This window comes from Capsicum annuum, unplaced genomic scaffold (genome assembly GCF_002878395.1).
Source record: "Capsicum annuum cultivar UCD-10X-F1 unplaced genomic scaffold, UCD10Xv1.1 ctg4557, whole genome shotgun sequence".
Classification (NCBI taxonomy): domain Eukaryota; kingdom Viridiplantae; phylum Streptophyta; class Magnoliopsida; order Solanales; family Solanaceae; genus Capsicum; species Capsicum annuum.
This window is the reverse complement of record NW_025853076.1, coordinates 313,780-334,835: the sequence shown is the minus strand read 5'-3', so window position 1 is coordinate 334,835 and position 21,056 is coordinate 313,780. Positions and strand designations below refer to the sequence as shown.

General features: G+C 34.4%; 1 pseudogene; it reads right to left on the bottom strand.

Annotated features, from left to right (window-relative positions):
• LOC107873921 overlaps positions 1-21,056 on the bottom strand; it is a 95,823-nt pseudogene that overhangs the window by 72,629 nt on the left and 2,138 nt on the right.

Sequence of the window (21,056 nt, the reverse complement as noted above, 5' to 3'; positions counted from 1 at the left end):
TTATATTATTTATGCATTATTAAAATTATATTTTATGTATATGTATTTTATGCGACTTCTTCGATTAGTTTTTCTTCAAATTTTGAACCCTCTTCGTTGAAATCCTGACTTCGCCCGACATGTTCATATTCAAATATCTATATATGGTAATCTCTCAGGAAGAAAATTAAGTGCCTAAAGATAGTTTGCTCCAACTGCCTGAAGAGATTCCAAGGAATATCACAGCGCCCAAAGAGAATTTTTGAAGATACTACAGATAATTCTGATCGAGAAAAGATCTGCGCATCAGCATTGAAAAGAAAAAATTCTTTCTTTTAATTTGTTTCGAAAAGCATCTTAATACTAAAATTTTCACTAGTAGACAGCATGTTTTGAATTATGGCAAACAAACTTAAACTGTTGAACAAACAAGAAAATCAAGCGAGTCCAAATTTAGAGCACTACATTTACAAGCCTTATTAAGCACGTCATCGCAGCTACAGGAGTGTCTTTGTTCGCCCCAACTGCCAAAAAGATCTTATTAACCTCTATTGTTGGGTTCTACAGTATATACATTCTATTAGATATCAAATCTATAAACCAATATTCAACAGAAAAATAGTTAATGAAAAACAAATACTACTACTAAAAGAAGACCTCGGGATACTCTGATATGAGTCTGCACCAAGGCTTGTCCGATACAAAACCTGAATGACATCAAAGACTCTCCTAAGAAAATAGAAAAGATAAATAAAGTGTTTTCTACGTCCACTTTTTGTTTGTCCATTATTGACTTGACATCAAAGACAATTTTATTATATCACTTTTTTTAATATAATAAATCCAATAAATATATTGTGAAACAATTATAAATAATAACAAGGGTAAATTAGGAATAGAAAAGATAAATTATTTTTAAACTGATAAAATAAATTAGGAATAAATAGATAAATTATTTTTAAAGTGGCTTTGACGTTATATGTTTAATATACCTTGCGCCTTCCGTAAGGTGTTACTAAAGTGGAGGAACTAAGGAAGTAGAAAACAAAAAAACACTTGCCTACTGGGCATGTGTGAAAACTCCACCGTCCACTGCAGCGTCACCTTTTCCGTCAGCCGCAGCATCAACTTTTTCGTCAGCTGCGGCCTCAGCCTTTTCGTCAGCTGTGTCGTTAACTTTTTGGTCAGCTACGTTGCCAGCTTCAAGTTCTGGTTGATCAGTTGAGTGTAACTCCTTTGAATTCTCCGATGGCAGCATTGATTTTTTTTTCCAAAGTATCCACATTGTCATCTCCCTAAAAATCAATTTACACCAATCAAAAAGAACCGAAAACGAATCAATTTACTCATCAAACTCTTAACAAAAACCCCAAGAAAAAAAATATAAGTAGAACTTTGAGTGAATCCTTGGACGTTTTAGAAAAGAAGGTATATCATCTACCAAAAATATTAGTTTACTAACCAAACACTTAACAAAAAACAAAAAAAATATGAATGAAGTAGAAATTTGAGTGCACCTTTACACGCTTCACAGAAAGAGGTGAATCATCCACCTAAAAAAATTGAATTTGATACAATCAAGGAAGAGAAAAAAAAAAAAGAAACAATACTCATCGAATGCTTAAGAAAAAACTAAAATAAAATAAATGAATGAAGTGAAAATTTATATGAACCTCTGGATGCTTCGAAAATGGAGGTACATCATCAGACGACAATGATGGCCTCTTGTTTCTGATGGGCGCTAGGGAACCAGTCGGTTGTTTAGGCGATACCATTTTTGTTGAGTGAAAAGAGGAACTTCTTGATTCTTCGGCTTGTTGCTTTGTTCAACTTTGCTATTGATACTTCAGTAGTGTTGGTTTTTCTAAAAAATATTAGAGTATAGACAGGTAAGCACAGTTGGGCAGAACAGTAATCAACCAAAAAAATATTTGACTTTTTATATTTCAATCAGATTACATTAATACGGAGTATTCTACTATATAAGTCATTTATTATTGTAAGAAAAAACATACAAATCATTAAAGGACACGTTTGATAACGAAAGCTTCGTTATCCTTAGCCCCCACTTTTAAGGGAAAAAGCTCAAATATGTCATTGAACTATTAGAAATGGTTCATCTATGCCATCCGTTAAAAGTTTGGTCTCGTTTATGCCATTACCGTTACAAAACAGGCTCATTTATGTCATTATTTTGTAACGGTGGTTTTGTAAAACCTCTTTTGCTATATGGACTATTATTAGAGATCCACATCACCAAACTAGATACAGTGAAAATATTACTCATTTAAAAATTTAAATAACATAACCATATTTAAGTTTACTATCGGATATCAATCAAATGCAACAATCAAAAAATTAAAAAAAAAAAAAAAGTTTGAAAATCCAATGAAGATCATTTATAAAAAAAACCCCGCAGATACTGGAGGGATGAAATTGAAAACTGCAAGTATTGCTACTATTTTGCATATTGTTCATTATCATTGATGAATAAGTATTTGTTAAGCAATTAATGGGTTGAAGATTCTGCCATTCAATAAGTAAACATAACAAGTGAAAGTAAATCATCCCAAAAACTAAGTTCAACCCTTGAACAATGTATCCTTGTCATAAGCCAAGTTGTTCATAGAAACAAACTCGTGTTGACTAAACTCCAACATGCAGGCTCTATAGAAGCCATTAGGCCATGCACATCCTTCAATTGCACAATATAAACTTCTAATATATTGAACAATAATTCATCAATATGCAAAACAATCACAATACTTGCAGTTTTCAGTTTCAGAGAAATCAACCCTCACCCCACCCACCCCACCCACACACAACAAAGCAGTATTTGCAGTTTTTTTTATAAACAATTTCGTTGTATTTTCAAACTTTGTTTTTTAAAAAAAAAATCGATTATTGAATTTGATTGACATAGGATAGAATAATATGGAATATGGTTATGTTATTTAAAATGAGTCTTTTTCAAAATGAGTAATACTTTTACCAGGTCTAATTTGGTGATGTGAACCATATAGTAAAGGTTGTTTTACAATACCACCATTAAAAAATAATGTCACAAATGAGCCTGTTTTGTAACGGCAATGACATAAACGAGCCAAACTTTTAACAGATTGAATAGATAAACCATTTCTAATAGTTCAATGCTTCGAAGTGACATTGTTCAACTAACACCTAATCTCAGAGTCGCTCTCGAGAACAACAAAATATGATAGCATTGTTAGCCGGCGGCCAGCCAATTAACTAGCTAGTATCATTGTGTAGTTGAATAAATAGAAATAAACAGAATGACTCAATTATATAAAAAAAAACATAAGAAGAATTGACATCCTACAAAAGGCCCGTCAAACTCTAGATAAGGAACCAAGCTACTCATAATATTGTTTAAGAACATGCATAGTACAGAATTCCATAACAACAAGTAAAAGAAAGGAGAAAGTGAAACACTAAGTCGAATATCTATTCCCTTCCACCTCTCTCCGTGTTCTTGCCTCCCAAAGAATCTTTGGCATTTTTTGTTGCCCACCTCCTCAACATGTTTTCTAGCATTTTTTTATGACCTAAGATGTGTGGGTATTAAAAATTCACAGGATCAATTTTTTTTGACTCGTCTAAGCTCACGCTTTGTGGGGATTGTAGACGAGCCTGATCAGCTCTAAAGTTGCTTTTTTTTCTGTCTCTTATTTTAGTCTCACTACATGAGGTCCGAGGTCCTTAGATGAGTCCGACAATTCTTCTTCCTTCATTTGCTTCAAATCAAGCCAAAATTACTTTAGTTTGATCATGTTCATCTAATGCATTTTCTATACACATAAAAATCTTATAAATAACACTCCATAGAAGACAAACAACTTAGCAAGGTTAATATACAATATTCTTTTTGTTAAGAATTCATGCCCTATTGATTTTCTTATTTTCGCCTAACTTTTGCTTATCGATGGAATGTGTTGCCTGACATGTTCCAGTGACGTGTTTAAAGGAAGTAGTAAACAGAAAGTAAAGAACACAATCATTTTTACGTGGAAAACACTCGGCTCAAAAGGTGTAAAAAATCATGACCTGTACTCTACAGGATTTAACCCCAACTTCACTAAAAAACTCTGAGCCTCAACAACGACTGATTACAAAAATCTTGTAACCAACCAATAGGAATTATAATTTCTAATTTCTATAACTCAACAACTAGGAATTATAAACTCTAATCCCTGTAACTCAATAACTAGGAACTATAAACTGTAATTCCTAACTACACACACCTCCCAAGTTATGTGTTCCCAAAGTCTCTGAGTTTTCTCCAACTGGAAGACTAGCTCCTAATTCAGTTTATAACACACTGAAACTAATATTACATAAATAGCTCAAACACAATGAACAACTCTAAAAATCAACGCTAAAACTCTTAGCTGGATTCTGTACTGAAGATCAGGTTCTTCAACGTATTTGAGCTTTTCTATTTCTTTAAGTGCGTAAATTATTCTGACTGATGCATCTTCTATTTAAGCACAGCTCTTCAAAGAGTCATTCTTTATTTCAAACTCCTCCTTTAATTAAAACTCTCATTGCATAGAGTTCTACTTCAAGTGAGACTCATTCTTTAATTCCAGCTCTTGTTTCCTTAGTGTTGTAGTAAAACTCCAACTCTTTTAAAATAGTACATGTTTATTTATCAGAATCTTTCTCCTCCCACACATAGGATTCTTCAAGATATACTCAGAAGTGAAAATCCTTCTTCAGGTAGGACTCCTTTTTCAACTCAAATTGTTTTCCCTTATCATTAAGTATTTGAATCAAATTCAACTTGTTATATTCCCCACGTGATTAGTAGCTTGAGTATATCAGAATTAGGCTTGCTTATTCATTCTTGACTTTAAGCAATCTTGTCTGCATCTATCAGTGAAACTGGAAATCTGCTTTTATATATGTGGACCAACTTAAGTAACATGTTTCATTCATGTGTCAGTTTGTCAATCATCAAAACTACATATTACCGAACACTTTTTTTTGAAGATCGTGATGTCTGGATCAACTTTTGTGCACCTCAAGAAATTATTGGGTTATTTTAACAAAAAGGGGCATATCATGAAATATTGTTACAAGCATAAGAGTGATATAAGTCGGCAAAAGAAAGAAGGTGATAATGAAAATCGGGTTGCTATTATTGCTAATGATGATCTTTTTGTTTCTTGTGGTGAGAATGCCATTAATCTTGTTCGCGATGATTCTAGCTGGTTCGTGGATTCTGGTGCTACATCTCATGTTACTCCAAAGAAAGAGTTATTTTCTTCTTATACTCCAGGTAATTTTGGGATGTTGAAAATGGGCAATAATGATGAAGTTAAAGTACTTGGCATTGGCATGATTTGTTTGTAAACTAACAATGGTTCCAAACTAGTTCTCAATAATGTCAAGCATGGTCCAGATGTTTGCCTAAATTTGATTTTTGTTGGAAGTCTTGATGAAGAGGGTTATGTTAACACCCTTGGTGCTGGCCAGTGGAATCTTACTAGAGGTTCAATAATTGTGGCTCGAGGTGACAAGTTGTCTAACTTGTACGTATTTCAGGGATTTACTTCTGGTGGCTTGATAAACTTGATGGAGAATGATACTTCATCAGAGTTGTGGCAGAGAAGGTTGATTCATATGAGTGAGAAGGGGATTGATATCTTGGATAAGAAAAATTTGCTTTCTGGAGTAAAACAAGCAAAGTTGAAGATGTGTGTTCATTGCTTAGCCGGTAAACAGAAAAGAGTTTCTTTTTAGAGTCATCCGCCTTCAAGAAAGCTCGATTTGCTGGAGTTGGTGTATTCTGATTTGTGCAGTCCTTTTAAAGTAAGGTCTCATGGTGGTGCACTTTAATTTGTGACTTTTATTGATGATCATTCTCGCAAACTCTGGGTATTTCCTTTTAATTCCAAGGATCAAGTACTTGATGTGTTCAAGAATTTTCAAGCCTTGGTTGAAAGACAGACAGGGAAGAAATTGAAATGCATCCGTTCAGATAATGGTGGTGAGTATATTGGTCCTTTTGATAGATATTAAAGAGAGCAGGGTATTCGGCATCAAAAAACTCCTCCAAAGACTCCGAAGTTTAATGTCTTAGCAGAGAGGATGAACAGAACACTAGTTGAGAGGGTTAGATATATTCTTTCAGATGCTAAGCTTCCAGATTTTTTTTGGGTAGAAGCACTTAATACGGCTGTTTATGTTATCAATTTATCTCCTACTGTTGCTTTGAATGGTGATGTCCCTGACAGAGTTTGGTCTGATAAGAATGTTTCTTATGATCATCTTAGAGTCTTTGGGTGTAAATCTTCTTTTTATGTTCCTAAGGATGAAAGGTCAAAGTTGGATGTTAAAACTAGGCAGTGTATCTTCATTGGTTATGGTCAAGATGAATTTGGCTATCATTTTTATGATCCAGTTGAGAAAAAACTTGTTAGAAGCCGTGATGTTGTGTTCTTTGAAGACTAAACAATTGAAGATTTTTACAAAGCTGAGAAGGTTGATTCTCAGAGTAGTGAAAGTCTAGTTGATGTTGATCCAATTCCTTTGACTACTACTCCCGAAGAAAATCTTCATGATGATGAAAATGAAGTTGATAATGAAGATGATGATCATGTTCAGAATGACCAGCAAAAAGTTGTAGATGCTCCGGTGCAAGTTGATATGGTTGATCAGCAACCAGTTATTGATGCTCCAAAGAGTTCTCTCAGATGATCTACAAGAGAGAGAATACCTTCATCTCGTTATTCTCCAAGCGAGTACGTACTCTTGACTGACGGGGGAGAACCTGAGAGTCTTAATGAGGCCATGGAAAGTGAAGAAAAAGAAAAGTGGTTTGATGCTATGAAAGATGAAATTAAATATTTGCAAGATAATCATACCTTTGATTTGGTTAAGCTATCTAAAGACAAAAAAGCTTTGAAGAATAGGTGGATTTTTCTTGTGAAGCATAAAGCTGGTAATCCAATTCCACGGTACAAAGCTAGATTGGTTGTGAAGGGATTTAACCAGAAAAAGGGAGTGGATTTTGATGAGAATTTTCTCCGGTTGTAAAGATGTCATCCATTCATGTGGTTCTAGGCTTAGTTGTAAGTCTAGATTTAGAGGTTGAGCAAATGAATGTTAAAGCTGCTTTTCTCCATGGTGACTTAGATGAAGAAATTTATATGGAGAAACTCAAAGGTTTTGAAGTCAAGGGAAAAGAGAATTATGTTTGCAAATTAAAGAAGAGCCTGTATGGTTTGAAACAAGCTCCTAGGCAGTGGTACAGGAAGTTTGGTTCCTTTATGAGTCAGCAGGTCTTCAAGAAGACTACTTCAGACCATTGTGTTTTTGTGCGAAAATTCTCTGATAGTGACTTTATTATTGTGTGGCTTTATGTTGATGACATGCTTGTTGTTGTTCATAATTCTTGCAAAATTCAAAAGTTGAAGCAAGAGTTGAGTAAGTCTTTTTCTATGAAAGACATAGGACCAGCAAAGCAGATTCTTTGCATGCGGATTGTCCATGACAGAAAGGCCAAGAATTTGTGGTTATCACAAGAGAAGTACATTTAGAAAGTACTTTGAAGGTTTAACATAGACAAGGCTAAGGTTGTCAGTACACCTTTAGCTATACACTTCAAGTTGAGCACGAAGCAGTGTCCTTCCAGTGATGATGAGAAGAAAGATATACGTGATGATGAGAAGAAAAATATAAAGAAAGTTCCTTATACTTCAGCTGTTGGTAGTTTGATGTATGCAATAGTTTGCACAAGACCGGATATTACACATGCTGTTGGTATTGTTAGTTGTTTTCTTTCTAGTCCGGGAAGCGAACATTGGATTGTTGTAAAGTGGATTATGAGATATCTTTGTGGCACTTCTAGTTTGAGTTTGTGTTTTAGTACAGGGAAGCCTAGTCTTTGTGGTTATACTGATTCAGATATGGCCGGTGATGTTGATACTCGCAAGTATACTTCAGGGTATTTGGTTACTTTTGCAGGGGGAGCTGTGTCTTGGCAATCTAGGTTGCAAAAATGTGTTGCTCTATCTACAACAGAAGATAAACTTATTGCTGCCGTTCAAGCTTGTAAAGAATTGCTTTGGATGAAGAAATTCTTAGGGGAACTTGTTTGTGATCAAGAGAGGTATGTGCTTCATTGCGACAGTCAAAGTGCTATACATCTTGGCAAGAATTCAACATTTCATGTTCGGTCTAAATACATTGATGTGAGATACCATTGGATTCGGTATGTGTTGGATTCTAAGTTGCTTAAACTTGAGAAGATTCATATGGATGATAATGGTTCCGACATGATGACTAAAGCTTTTCCAAGAGGGAAGTTTGAAGATTGTTGCATGATCGCCGGGATGGCGGTCTCCTCCAGATAGTTGGGAGGGGGAGAATTATTAGGTTATTGGGTCTTTTTCCCTTCCTACGTGGATAAATGAATCCCAATTTGGACCAACCCACTTTTGCCCATAGGCCCATTACTATGGGGCATATACATTGATCTTTTTAGGTCTTATTCACCATCACAAAAAAGAGAGTTTTCAACATCCAAAGAAAGGAAAACAAAGCTGATTTTCGCACCTAAATTTCACCCACAGCTGTCAACTTAAAATTGCAATTCCCGCTTCGTTTCTTGTCCTATTGAGCTTATTTTTGAACTGATTGGTCCTCTCATCTCAATATTTTATTAGGAACTAACGGAGATTGATTTGGTGGCCTGTAGCTCCGGTTATTCATTCCCGAATAGTAGCTGCATTTTTTGTGCTTTCACTCATTTATTTCTGTAGTGTTTGGTGTTGTGGATTATGTATTGTTTCTTCTTGTTTGGAACTTGTTTGGTGGTCATTTTGGAGGACAATATTGTAACTCTTTGGTTATTATAGTGGAGATTTTGGTCCCGTAATTTTTTACTGTTCACACTGAAGGTTTTCCACGTAAATCTTGTGTCTCGTGTGATTGCCTTTATTCTTGTCTTGTTTCATTTGTTTGAGTTTTTTTCTGTATATTACTGTATTTTGCTTGGGTTTATTTGTCTCCTTTTGGTTCAAGTTGAAAGGGAAAGTTTACTCTTGGTATTTTCCGCTGCTACCCTGTCGGGCTCTTTGATTGTGTACCCGTCTTTCCTAACAGAAATTTCACGGGATACCTGTAATACATGGTTCACAAAATGCTGAAAGTTGGAATGTACTTAATAGGCCCCTATTCATAAGTGTCTATGAATGTTGAAATCAGTTCTTGATTAATCAAATGTATGTATCAGAGATTGTTAAACATCTTTCCTAATAATTTGTAACAACTTAGCCAATTCCGAATGGTTATTTTAGTAGCCCATGAAAGACTATATACTAACTAGTTGTCCCATTTGTAACTACATGCTTTCAGTTTCCAAAAACAAAGATAATTAATTAATTAATTGTGTCAAACTTTTCAGTTTTAGAATAGTTACGAAATCTCCACAAATAGATTCAAATTTTATTCCATGTTGTTTACATGAGGACGTTCCTCTTATAATTCCATGATATATGTTTCATATCCAACTAGTTTAGACTGCTACTTTTCACGCTTGCCTTCTGTGACAGGTGTAACAACTTTTCCATTAGTTGCATTATCAAATTTTCCGTCATCAGCCCTGCCCTCAAATTTTCCATTAGCTAATAAAGCATTTATTTTAGGCCCTCAAGATTTTGAGGCTTCAAAATTTTTAATAGTAATGTTATGATTTCTACTTCAGTTGAAATAATAATGAAAATTCTGAAATGCGTTTAAAAAGATTATCTAAAAAAGAAAAAAAAAAGGTTTCTAATGTTTTCCATAAATATTTTAGAACTTTGAATTAAACAACTCAAAATTCATATTAACAAATAAATTTTTAACAACAACATCCAAGTTAATGAATTGCAAGAAAATTATTAATATGTTATTAGCTAGAACTAATCCTTACTTTTATTAAAATCATATTAATATGTGAATTTGAAGGTTATGTATGTTTTAAAAATATAGAAGGAATAAAAAAAGATAACTCTAAATTATTATGCTATTATTTTTATATGTATGTGTATATATTTAGGCATTTTATTAAAGTTTGGGTACTTTTATTGAAACGTCTCTGGCCAAATTCTGGTTGATCAATCGAGCATGACTCCTTCGGCTTCTTAGATGGGGGCACCAATTTTTTTTTCCGATGCCGCATTGTCATCTACCCAAAAAATTCAATTTACACCAATAAAAAAGAATCACTTTACTAATTGAACGCTTAAACAAAGCAAAAAAGAAATAAATGAATGAATAAAGTGGAAATTTGAGTGTAGCTTTAACGCTTTAGACCATATACTTAAAAGGTTAATTCACATCAATCAAAAATCAATTCACTCACAAAACGCCTAACAAAAAACAAAACAAAATAAATGAATGATCGAAGTGAAAAGTTGTGGAACGCATGGACAATATGATAATGTATGATGATGGTCTATTCTTTCCGGTGGGTGGTCGGGAACTAATCGTTGTTTTGGCGATACCATTTTTTTTTTGTTTGAGTGAAAGAGAGGAGCAGTTTTTTGGCTTCTTACTTTGTTCAACTTAGCTATTATACTTCAGTACAGAATAATTAACCCAAAAAAAATTGACTTTCTATATTTGAATCACATCGACAAGGAGTATCCTACTACATAACTTTCTATATTTCAATAAAATTACATAACTTTCTATATTTCAATCAAATTGCATTAATAAGGAGTATTCTACTACATAAGTTTCCCGTTTTCCTAGAATTAAACTCAAGAAAATATGTTTGATCATAAAATTTAAAAAAAATTATTTTTACTTTTTCGAGTATTATTAAAATTTCAAAAACAACATAAGTTGTCACTTTTTTCACTCCAAATTATCCATAAAAATTCAAAAACCTCAATTTTATTTCATTGCCAAGAACAACTTTAATTTTCAAATATCATTGTTCACTTCGAAAAGAAAAACTAATTTTTTCTATTTTCACAATAAAACATGGTAAAATGCTAACTAATTTTTTTTTTTTGGGGGGGGTTATATTTATTGTATATTAATCACGTCAATAGCTCGCCCTAAAAAATTTAAGTGATCGTTGTAAATATAATTTGATTTTTAGATTTGGAGTCCAACTCTACAGTGAACTAAGATTCAGTTATAACTGCTCATATATCGCTGAGAAAATAAAATGGAACAACTATTTGATTTTCATGATTAAGATTTTTTTGCTTTAAACTACATAACTAATAAATCAACTAACTAGAAAGTGGGTTGATTTCGTGATTAAGAATGACTAAAGTTATGATTTCTATGAATGTCGGATTCGTTCTCACTATATTAGCTATAACCTCGCCAAATTAATATCTATCGATCATGGATCTTTTCTTACCATAGATATCTCTCGACCAATAAGTGTAGTAATTTCCTAGAGTTATTCTCTCTAATTAACCCTAGCTAACCTATTAATCTATTCACTTAGATTGCATCAAAGCTTGTTACTTTTAAAAATCAATAGTGTTGATAAAAATGAGGCTTTGTTATATGCTTCATCCAATGATATAGGTGATTTTGATAGTTTTTGAAAATTGGGATATGAAATTATATTTGAAAAAGACTTTCCAAAAGTCAAAAAAAAAAAATTCGAAATCACTCTACGGTCAATCGTTGGCCATTCATCAATTAACTACAATCATTGTGTAGTTAAGTTAAGCAAATAGAAGTAAACAGAATGACTCAATTATATAAAAACATATCAAGATTTCACATCCTATAAAAGGCTCGTCAAACTCTAGATAAGGAACCTAGCTACTCATAATAATATTGTTTAAGAACATATATAGCGTAGAATTCCATAACAACAAGTAAAAGAAGGGAGAAAGTGAAACTCTTAAGTCAAATTCTCTTCGCTTTCACCACTCTTCGTGTTCTTACCTCCTAAAGAATCTTTTGCATTTTTAGTTGCCAACCTCCTCAATATGTTTTTGAGCAGTGTTTTTATGACGACCGACGAGCCTGACTAACTCTAAAACCCCTCTTATCCCTTGGCTCGTCCGTTTGTCTCACTTCGCGAGCTCCTTAGACGAGTTGGACCATCCTTTAATCCTCTTTCTTTTGATTCAAAGTTCAAAACACTTTCTTTTGATCGTGTTCATCTAATACATTTTCTAATGACCTAAAACTCTTAATGAATACAAAACTCCCAAGATAATAATATAAGGACATAATTATGCAAAAGATAAAATGGGATAAGGTATTATATGTTGAAAATAGTAAATCTAAATGTTGTTTATGTGTTGATATTCAATGTCTTTTAGTTATCCTAGCTAGGTTTGCATGATTTTTTGTATCATTTAGGTAGATTTTAATTATATTATCAATGTGGTTAGATTTAATTGTGGAAGTATTTAATAGGTGTGAGTCTAGAAGACTCTACTGAAACCTCTATAAGCCCTCTTTAATAAAATTCTTGAAAGCCTTTAGTTGATCCATGATTTATATTTCATGTCTGACTATTTTAGACACTACTTTTTATGCTTCTAAAAGAGGATGATTTTAATTCCAAAACTTTATTCTTATTAATTACAAAGTGCGAGTAGCCAACAAGCTAATTAGGTTAGTCAACTAATTAATCGATCAATAGGTTTTGCTCCCGCCTTGGCTTTCATAAAGCAGATGAACAGATTAGAGAGTGTGGATCATCTATTCTTCAAATGCACTATTTCTACTGAAATTTGTAGCAAACTGTTATAACGGCAACGAATGATTAAACAGTGACGAAGTGGCCTGAAGAAAATGCAATGGGCAATTATATTGCACTTATAATAGGCAAGAATGTTGATATTTTTAATATACAAAATCACCTTGGCTAGAGTAATATACCATATATGTGTGGAAGAAAAGGATTATATGTCTAGTTCAAGGCAAATGCAAGAACTTTAAAGTGTTGGTGAAGATGTTTATCCAGAAAGTGCTACTCATAGGCAATAGGTATCCAAAGTTGGCCAGAAAATTGCAGAATCATAGTAAGTAATTTTTATTCATTTTAGTATTGTATGTCTGTTAAAAATTAATGATGTGGATGCAGAGTTGTAGCAGGTTTTTCATTCTTTTCAAAAGGTATGGCCAAACACAACTTCAACTTCACTTTTTTTTAATTTTCATGGGCAAATGACGACTTAGTTATTTTCAAATTAGTCTTGAAAATAGAAACAATCATTACACAATCATTAATCAAAAGAGTTGTAAAATCGTAAATACGAGCAATAATTCTCTTGAACTTATCACCTAAAAGATATACAATAACAACAACAAGAAAATACCTAGTGTAGCACACATAGTGGGGTCTGAGGAGGGTAAAGTGTACGCAGATTATACCATTACCTCAGGTGAAGTAGAGAGGTAGTTTGGGATAGACCCCCGGCTTAGGACCAACAATAATATAACAAACACAAAACATATGCACATATAAGCTCGTACAGTATGCACAAACAAACTAACACCGTTAGTCTCAAGATAATACTAAAAACTATCTATCCAAAATCATAGACAACACTCAACATCACGAACAAGAAACATCAGACACAAATAAAGGACATTCCTCTATTGTTACTGACACACTCCCACCTTCTAACGCTTTACCATAATTCACGTTCTCCACATCTTTTTATCAAGGGTCATGTCTTCCGTAAGGGTAATACCCCGCATTATTCCTAGCTCAATTCAGCTCCTAGTTGCATGCATAAGAAGCTTAAAACCTGAGAATTTTACTAAGTGTTGGGGACTTAGTCATTTTTAAGGCCTCTTAACTTCGAGAATTTTTTCAAACTGATCTTCTCGTCTCCAAGATGTTGGTTTTTGAGTTAATTCATGTTCAGGGATGTAAGGAGCATGTCTCGGAGAAATTTTTATTTTTTCGAACGAGGATTGGGTCATGTTTGGTTCACAATTCCAACAGCTCATCGCAGCAATGTCGCGTCGCGGTGGCTATAGCGATGGAGTCCTCATTGTGTCGCGGTGATGTATTAATCCACTTTCCAGTTACAAAATTAAATGTTTGAGGGGAAATTATGTCTTTTCCCCTCAACCTAATTTTGTAAATTCACAACTTAAAGCTTAGTTAGGGCATTATTTGTCCATCTTCTCTCCTCTCAAAAACAAATCCTCTCCTCCCCCAAGATCATTAAATTTCATTACTTTCTCTCCAAGAAAACAAAGAATTTAAGTTCCCCAATCTAATAACATTCAAGAAAGCATCAAGATTGGTGTTTCTCTTTCAAGCTTAAGGGTTTAAGGTATATGTGATGTTCATCCATGGGCCCTTTTTACCCATTGAGTTCAAAAATATAGTAATTATACTAAATATAAGCTACGTATGATAATTGTGACTTGACGTTTTGTACTCGTCGTAATTTTTTCATAAATAAGGAAAAGAATTTATCTAAAGTGACAATTTCATGGAGGGCTCGAAATTCAAAACCTTACCCACAAAATCATATTCTCCATACTAGCGTAACTTTGCGTCCCTCCATGCCCAAAATATTTTATGGTCTTTTGATCTTTTAGCAAAATAATTCTGCGAAAATATGACTTTTTTCATCATGAAAAATATTTCTTGAGGATGGACTTTTTGTCAAGCAGTCGTTAAATGGTGCATTGAAATTGTGGATGCTAACGACTTGAATCACATTCTGTTCACAATGTTCAAAAAAAAATAATGAAGTTGGATTTAATTCAATTTCAAAAATTAGCTCCATGAGAGTGCAATTAACAGATGTGGACGTTTAAGTTACACTTTTTACATTTTGACATTCAACCTATTTTTTGTTTGGTGTAATTTTTTTTCATATGCCTTTTAGATATTTTTAATTATAAATTATTGCATCTTATATTACCTTTTTATGTTATTTTTAATTATGCCGAATTAAAAGAGGAAAAGAATGTTGTGAGCATGATGCATGTTTTCCTTATATCAAACTTAAAGCTTGATTGATGTGAGTTAGATGGTTACCCGAAGAAAGCGCAAGTCAGATGACTCTATGCAGGAAACCGTGATTTGCCGGCACGGGAACTTGGAACCTGCTGTGTGATCTTGCGTACCTAGTACTATGTCATCCCAACTCGGGACCTATGGTTAGGAGCCCTGCTTTGTGATCTTGAGCCCAACCACGACATATTGAATTGATTGGGGTTGTGGCGCCATGTTGTGTGATCTTGTATGTCCTTCCCTCACTAGTATTCCAACCTTGGTGGCAACCGAGATTTGGCAGTCGGTGAAAATGTAAAATTGTAGGGTGTACTATCTTGCTCCACAGTGATACATTATTGTTGAAAATCATTATACTATGATCATGTGTTTTCAAATGACTTTGCGTTAACGTGTTTTATAATAGCTCTCACCTATGTTGTATAAGTTGTATTTTGTTTTTGGATTACTCTGCGTACCAGTACATCTGTATTGACTCCTTGTATTCTAGGATCCGAGGCACAGTTTCGCGGTCCCAAGCAGTAGATCCATGTGTGTCAGAAGTTGCAGTTGGTGAGCCTTCTCTCTTTTAGAAGACCAGATTTTCAGATATCATTCTTTCTTTTTCCTTTTTTTTGGTCTACTGGGGCCTTGTCCCAAATTTGTCTCAGATGTATGATGGCTAATGTAATGTTAGATATTTCGCAGACAGTTGTCACATGTTTAGATTATTCAGAATTTTCGTTTTAAAATTATTCTGGTTTATGAGATTGACCATGGTTCCGTCATCTATTATTTCCCGCAAATTTTGTTAGACTATATGAATATTGTGCATGATAACCAGATTTAGAAGAGCGCTCGGGCCTTCTTGGTTTGGGATGCTCGTTACGGCTAGGGCCCCGGCTTGGGTCGTGACATCTATATTTTTTGATATGTTTTATACATTTTTAGTTTATATTAAGTGAGCTGGCCCTCAAACTTATGTTTCTCCCGAGTTGTGAAATCTCACTGATGCTTGCGCCGATGTAGGCTTCCTACATCACGCCCCATTGGAGTGCGACCTTCTCCGGACCCTGTGAGAATGTGGATGCTTCATGCACCAAACTGCCTTTTCTTTTCACAAACCCAAGTTATCAAAGTTTAACTCGACGGTTTTTTAGAAGAAAGTTCCTCTTCACCGAATCCAGGACCAAAAACAACATACAATTGAATTAAGATACTTCAAAAGGATCCTCTAAAGCCCGTGAAAAATTATCTAAGGAAAGTGAAATAGGCATCCATAACAAACTACCAAGAAAATCCATTGGAACAGACAACAAGTTATTTTCTACCTCAGCTAAGCAGTCAATGAACACACATCAACAAAAGAAATGTAGTACCTTTTTTTCCTTTTCTAGGATATCTCTAATGGGTCGATATGCAGCGGTTGCACCGAGATTCTACATGATAAAGGAGTTAAATTAGAAAAACACAGCAAATTCAAACATCAGAAAGACGATACAAGGACTAGTCATTTATCCAAGCAAACAAGAATAGCAGACACCTTAAGGTCACTTCCGGAATATCCGTCAGTCATACTTGCAACTGATTCCAGATCAACATCCTGAGCCAAGTCTTCTTTTGCGAGTATCACTTTTAGAATTTTTGCTCTGTTTGGAGCATCTGGTAAATTGACCATCAACCTGTACAGAAAAGACATGAAAAGGGCATTAAGCAAGTGTTAAAAGAATTTCTTCAATAATATCTGCAAATTAGTCATTCGTCTTTTACCTGCGTGGAAGACTCCTTATAACAGCTTCATCAAGGTCAAATGGCCTGTTTGTTGCTGCAAGTACCAGAACTCGTTCAGTATTCTTTGTGCGTAAACCATCCCAATTCCGCATCAATTCATTTTTCAATCTGCGCATTGCCTGATGTTCTTCTGGATTTTCCCTTCTTCCCAGCATACTAACCTTGAGAAAACCGCATAAACAAACAGGAGACAAAAGGGATCAGAAAAAGGATCAAATTTTAAAGCATGAAGGATGAAATAAACATTCTAACGTCTAAGGAATCATACTTCATCTACAAAAATAATGCTGGGAGCAATTTTACTAGCCATCAAGAAGACAGCTTTTATGCATTTCTCACCCTCGCCAGACCACTGCGGCATTGGAAAAGAAAAAGATTAAGGTTGTTCTAATGCTAAGAAACTACTATGAACAACTTCACCTATACTCTATAGACCACAAATAAGCTCCAAGAAAACAAACCTTTGAACTGATACTTGACATTGAAATATTAATAAAATTTGCTCCCGCTTCAGTGGCAACGGCTTTTGCCAGCATGGTTTTCCCAGTTCCAGGAGGACCAAATCTCTAGATAATGCTTGAAAATTCAAATCCCAAAAGGAGAAACAACAGTTGGAGTAACATTTTTCATCAAGCACAAACTTCTTGTCAAACTGCTCAGATGAAACAAACCCAAGAGTAAGAAATATAAGTAACAATCTTTATCTTCAAGTTTAACTGTGGAAGTAATGTGGTCAAACTTAAACCAACATTATTAGGTAATACTAATTCTCTTATTTTAGTGGGAAAAACAAATGGATAGAAACAAAGCTGTAGTAATTGATCCTTGAACAAAAAGGTCAAATACTTCCAAACTTTTATACAAGCTAATCTACTTAGACGAGCAAAATATGGGTAAATTGCACATGTAAACCTTGGTTAGTTGACTCTTGGAGAAAAGTTCAGGTCTTTTAATGTATCCTTGACACTTTCAAGTGCACCAATATCATCAAATGTCACCCCAACATCACTGGGGGGAATGACACCAGCCAGAAGTGCCTTCTCAAACTCATTGTCTGTCTCAACATCCTGCGTTGGACAAATCAGTTCCTAAGTTAGTATCTGCCAAATCAAATCAAGGAGTATTTTATACAAATTTCGCGAAGCATCAGATAAGGAATATTATAATCACCTTGAGTGACTTCTTCAAGCTCTTGGTATCATTTTTCTTTGCTTGTAAGAGTTCCAACCCATACTGAATGCTGTTCAATCGCAAAAGATTCCCGCAATTGTTCAATTCAACAATCATTACTGTCAAAGAAAATCATGGATAGGAGAATATCAAATGCTGCTATTTCTATTACCTAACCGGAGATAAGACAAGCCTCATGTCAACATCTTCTTGAGTGTTCCGCATCAAATAATGTGCTCAACGCCCATCCAACAACCTTCTCTTCACCTTCAAGCACCCAATAATTCAGCTCCTTTTGCAAAAAAAAAAAAAAAAAAAGCCACCTGGTTGACATAATTGTCTTTTCTTCCTTGTTTTTTGGTAATGAAGGATATTATGATTCGGATAGAATAAGCAAACTACAAGTAAAAGAAAGACAAGAACAACAACTTATGATAACCAGGGGCAGACCTAGGTGGTTCATCCGAACCCCCTCGGCAAAAAATTATGTTGTGTATAGAAAGTAGAAAATCTATATTTATGTACATATATTAATGTTGAACCACATGAAACAAGGCACTTAGATAGCCCAGTGGTGTTATTTTCAATGCCATCTCTTATTATAAAAATTAAATGTACTGTACAGCTCTTATTATGAAAAAAAAATGCTAGGTGCTACTGCTATATAAATAAATAAATAAAATATTTTACATCCCTTGAAAGTGTAAATTTTATATTTTTATTTTTCGAACCTCCTGAAGAAAATTCCTAGATCCACCAATGATGATAACACATAATATCCAATCAACCTATGATCTTAGCCTATAGTATAGTCAAAGCACATAAGTTAGCTCGATCAAATACTGTACAGATCCTACACCCACACACAAATCATGTCGGATTGACATGGATGTGATAGAGATTTTGAATGATCTAAAAGACATAGTGATGTATATAATAGTGAGAATCTAAAGTATCCCACACATCCCTCAACCTCTTTCCCACAACTATGTGAAGAAAAAGGAAGAACAGTGAAAGCAGCAGCTTACTTTGAACAGAAAAATTATGGTCTTTGATGCACAATGTCTCAAGTCCGTTGCATTCTAACCCAATCTGGCTCAGAACCTATATAAGAACGACAATCATATAGCAATAAGTAGTTAAAGACAAAAGTCATGTCATTAATCTATTGAATTCATAAATCAATCATTCAACTTGTTCACACAATTTAAAAAAAAAAAAAGAATATCAGAGAGCAGTAACCTAGTCTTAGAATGCCGGAAATACATTGACAGAATTCTTGGGGAAATCAGGAATATATTGAGTCATCGAGGGTGGAATTTCAGTTTCAGAGAGATACTAAGCAGCTAAGAAATTGACGGAGTTACTCAACTTCTGCAGCAGCTGGAGGTGTTCCAGAGGGACAACAGACAGTGAAGATTACTTAACCTGGAAAGGCTACAGTAAGACGATCTTTACAGTAAGGTCAACTTATTGTTTTTACACAGCGGTCCAAATGGCCTTGGAAACATATTTGAGTAGTCAAGTCTCCATTTTAAGTTGGAAACATATCGTACTTTCTGAGGGGATTCACAAATGTGAGGTGAAAAATTGGTCATTCATAACTTTAAAGGTCAGAAAGTCTTACTGTTTTCAAGCTATTAAAATTTTCTTTCACTGTTAGGGTTTCAGCATCTTGATCCAGTTGTTGTTTCCAAGTAGACAGTAGTTCTTCATCCTGCAATACTCAAAGCCACTCAGTGATTTTCTAAAGAATTTAAAATTCTATAGAATTTAAAAAACAGACCTGCGGCATGTAGATAACCACTTTATTTGGGAAAAGTTTCGTCAGAAATTTATTTGTTCTTGCAACCTGTTTCCCCTTGTCTTGCATCTTCCCAAAACTATCCTGAACACGTCATAATTCAGTACTATTTTAAAAAGACATTTAAGTTGTCATATGGCTGTGTTTATTCAACGGTAATACAACACAAGGGTAAATTCATATCCAGGGTTTTCGAATGTAAATGACACTTTTTTGGAAAAGATAAATTTCTTTTAAACAATGTAAACAACACTAAAGTTGGTGAAGCGAAAAAAACACCTAAAATGAAGAAGAAAGGAACCGAAAGACAACGAAGAATTAGAAAAATTATTTTAAAAAAATATGAGGACAATAAAGGCCTAATTCACGGCCATAAGCAAGAGGAACTTAGTTAGAATTAGAATACTTTAGTGGTTTGGTTTTATAAAATATTGTTTGAGACATTTATCAAAGAAGTAGCTGCTTTTAGAAAATAAGATCGCTTTGATGGTTTAATTTCTGAAAATCCTTTTAGATTGTTTTACAAAATAAGCCTAGATTCCAAACAAACAAATAGTAATTTGTATCCAAATGCCTTAGTTTAATATCAAAGACATATCGTGCTTCCAAAATTAATCCCCCCAAAATGCTCAATAGGACCCAAAAAAAAAAAGATGAAAAAGAACACAGGCGGCCTACATGTAAAGCAGGGTTCTTTTCCCGTTATTTATAATTCGACATCCTCATTTACAAGATATTTTCAGCACTAACTGAAAGTTCTTAAAAAAAACTGAAGAGCTTATACCGGGAAGGCGAGCTCATATAAAATGCTGCCCAATTTGGTGAAGAGAGATCCTTTAGGTTGTGACTGCAGAGAGTAAAATAGAAAAAGCATGTTTAGGCCTTATTTTGTCAAGCAATTGAAAGGATATATGTGTAAACATATGGCATTGGGCATAACTTGACCCCAAGGGCTAGCTAGCTCATTAGGGGAGTATTTACCCAAGTCCATATAAAAAAACCACCACTCCAATACCCAACTAATGTGGGATTGTATTCCCCCTACGTACCTTAGAGCTTTTTTGTGCTTCTCACTTTTAAGAACGTTGGTCATTCTTTCAAATTGTTTTGCTTTGTAATGCTTTTACTTGCGCCGAGGATCTATCAGAACTAGTGTCTACCTTGTAGGGGTAAGGTCCCCATACTCTACTTGTGGGATTACATTGGGTATGTCATTGTTGTTGTTGTCGTTGAGAGTGTAGGTGCCACACTATGTAGTGTTCATGTGTGTGTGTGTGTGAAAATGATTTGTGTGTTTGTGTCTGTGTCTGTGTATGCTGCATGTGCATGCATGCATTGATATATATA